Raw genomic sequence first — 3306 nt, forward strand, 5'->3', positions numbered from 1 at the left:
GTTAAGTTATGAACTCTGGATAAAACAGTATACAATAAGAGCATTTGAGATCCTACTTCTCAACATGTCATCGGTTGGGCTCGAATAAACTCTCATAAAAATTTTTAAACAAACTACAGTGAACTAAAGGCACTGGAAAAGTGAACAGAAGCAGACAGAAACTGGAGAATTGAAACAGTAAAAAAGGAAAGGCTGGGTAAGTGGGTATATATGGGAACTCTTAGTGGGTGAGTTTCTCTTCTGTACAGTTTTTAACCTGGGTGCAGTTTCCAGTCTGGCATGAGGGGCAGATGAAACACCAAAGGAGAAATCTAGTCTCCCTAGGCTGAAGCACCACAGCAACAGGAAACGGGGTATAAATCCTGGAAAAGAGAGGGCCGGAGAGGGGATACTCCAATATTGTGTAGAAACTCTGCTCAGATATCTAGCTGACCCTGCACCAGATGCATAGGGTACACTCCAAGATCAACCTAAAAACAGTGAACTGAATTTTGAGCTACAAATATGTCGGAAGCCAGCCGACCGAGTCAAACCGGGTCCCTGAATGGGGGAGCGGGGACTGAGAAAAAAGAGAAGACAGACAGGGTGCAGGAGGAAGAACAGATCTCGCAACTGTCTCTCCGAGTTTATTTCTTATGCTTCTTTTTATACATAATCAGTTCCTTTGTGTATCCCAAGATAACATAATTAAAGTAACATTCTGAAGATCAAGGTACAATCGACACTTCCTTTGACACTCCCTTTGACATTCCCTTTATCTATATTTAATCTTCTTCTTCCTGGAATTCCACAGAACCAGCCTTTTCCTTTTTATGCAAGCAGGCCTCCCGAGATAAACCATGCGCTCTTTTGAATTTGGGGAGCTTTAGCTCCCTACACAAATGTCACAGGTTTATAGATATTACAATGAATCCAACCAAAAAAATTGTAGTTTTGTATTCTCGAAGCAAGAAATTGGAACAGGAAATTAAACAATTTCATTGACAACAGCATAAAAATACTTAGAGAAAATTTTTTTTCTTCTTTTTTTAGGTGAGGCAACCCTTGATTGACCTCACAGATTGCAAGGACCTTGTCAGCTTACGATCCCTTATTTTTTTTTATTTTTATTATTTTTTTACACCTACAGCACCTGGTCTTCCTAGGTGGTCTCCCATCCAAGTACTAACCAGGCCCGACCCTGCTTAGCTTCCGAGATCAGACAGGATCGGACTTGTTCAGGGTAGCATGGCCATAGGCAGAGATAAATTTAACAAAAAATAAAAGACCTTTTATCTTTTACAAAAGTTAAAGACCTTTACTCCGAAAACTACAAAACATTGCTGAGATAATTTCAACACTTAGAGCAATGGGGAGATATACTATGTTCATGGATTGGAAGACAATCTTGTTAAAATGTCAGTTCTTCCAATATTTGGTCTATAGGTTTACCATCCGGCCCTACATTATTTCCATCTCTTTCCTCTAAGAAGGAAAACAAAAATCATCAAATATGAGGGATCTGTGACTTGACCTATAAAGAGTATTTCTTTTTCTATTTTAGTTGCTTATGACTTTGTTAGGGGGCTTTATTTTCAAGGACAGTTTTACGTTTACGGAAAAATAAGGAGAAAGTACTAAGAATTCCCATATATACCCACTTACCCAGCTTCCAGTTTCCTCTATTATTAACATCTAGCATTAGTGGGAAACTTTGTTATAATCGATAAACCGATATCGATACATTATTAGTAACTAAAGTACACAGATACATTAGGGTTCACTCTGTGTGATACATTCTGTGGGTTTTGACTCATGTATAATAACATCTATCCACTATTACAGGATCATATGGAATAGTTTTACTGCCCTAAAAATCAGGGATTTTTTAAAAGCAAACTTGGAAGTCTGCCATGCATAAAGGCGGACGCATTCTGCATGGACAGCTGGGTGAAGTTTTACAGGCTGCACAGCCCCAGGGAAGCAGTACCCAGCTCAAGCTCAGCACCCCAGAACCCACCTCGGGTCCATTCCAGTTCTCCACACCAAGGGGAGAACTTACCTCTCACTTCTTAGGTTAGTTTTGCCTGTTCTTGAATTTCCTGTAAATGGAATCACGTAGCATGTGCTTCTGTGTTCGGCTTCTTTTGCTCTGCAGAACATCTGTGACATTCATCCATGCCACTGGGGCGCCTCGAGATCACCTGCCCATTGCGGTGGCTTCCCTTGGGCGGAGGTCCCACCGTACACTTACCCCTTCTATGGACGAGCGTGTGGGTTGTTTCCGGTTTGAGACTATTATGATTAAAGCGGCTACAAACCTTAGTTTTGTGAGCTTATTGCTATATTTCCATTTGGGAGCTTCCAGAAGTGGATTTACTGGGACAGACTAAGGCCCATGCTTAACTCTAGAGAATTTCCCCAGCAGGTCTCATGGGGCTGCAGAAAGAAGAAATGTCTGTCTAGTCCTCCTATCCTCCCACCCCTGCCTCCCTCCCGCCACCAACAGTAAAGAGGCTGTTGTCACCTGAGTCAGCTCACATTCATTCTCTCAAAACCCTCCAGGGATCGCTGGCTCACTGAGTAAATTCTGTCCCATCTTTCTGGGGCTCTGCCGCCCTCGATCTTGTCCCATCAGAGCGGGACCATGATGACCTGCCTACCAGCCCTGTATGACCTGGTCCTGGTTCCCTATCTACCCTCGCCTCTCCGTTCATGCACGGCCTTGCTGACAACTCACGCCGCCTGCCGCAGAGCTTTTGCACTTGCTGTTCCTGCTGGATGTCCCCAGGGCTCGCTCCCTCACTCGGTTTAGCAGTGAGGCCTCTCCTGGCCACTCGAGCGTCGCTGTCACCTGCTCTCCAGAAGGCAGAGCTCTCTGCCTGGCTTGTTCACTGTTGGGTCCGAGCTCTAGTGTCATTTTTCATTCTCAGGAACATTCTCAAACCCAGAACCTCCTCTTCAAATACCTCGTCCCCTCCTTCAGCCCACAGTCCTCCCAAATCCCAGCACGTCCCTCTCTGTCACAGCCCACAGCTCCTCCCCAGGCTCCCAGGACACCCTCAGAGAGACACACGGATGAGGCCCCACACCGGATTTTATTGCCTCTCTGGCAGTGATGGCGGGCGAGTGTGGGGTGAGGCCACACTGAGGGAGTGTCTCCTGTCTGTGTGGAGTGAGGCTCAGATTGTCACTTGGTGGGGGTTGGCGGGGTCAGTGGAGGCGCCTGGAGGCTGAGCTTGGCGTTGGGGGGGCCTGGGCTGGGAGATCCTGCCAATCAGGGTGGCCTCGCCCTTCAGACTGTGAGAGGCCTGGGGTGGCGGAAGG

At 45.9% G+C, this 3306-nt stretch overlaps 1 pseudogene; it reads right to left on the reverse strand.

Moving 5' to 3' along the window:
* Window positions 1–1120: 1120 nt before the first annotated feature.
* Window positions 1121–1239, reverse strand: LOC120615598 (uncharacterized; annotated as a pseudogene).
* Between the last annotated feature and the right edge of the window lie 2067 nt (window positions 1240–3306).

The sequence above is a fragment of the Pteropus medius genome, unplaced genomic scaffold (assembly GCF_902729225.1).
Source record: "Pteropus medius unplaced genomic scaffold, Ma_sr-lr_union100, whole genome shotgun sequence".
NCBI classification, from domain to species: domain Eukaryota; kingdom Metazoa; phylum Chordata; class Mammalia; order Chiroptera; family Pteropodidae; genus Pteropus; species Pteropus medius.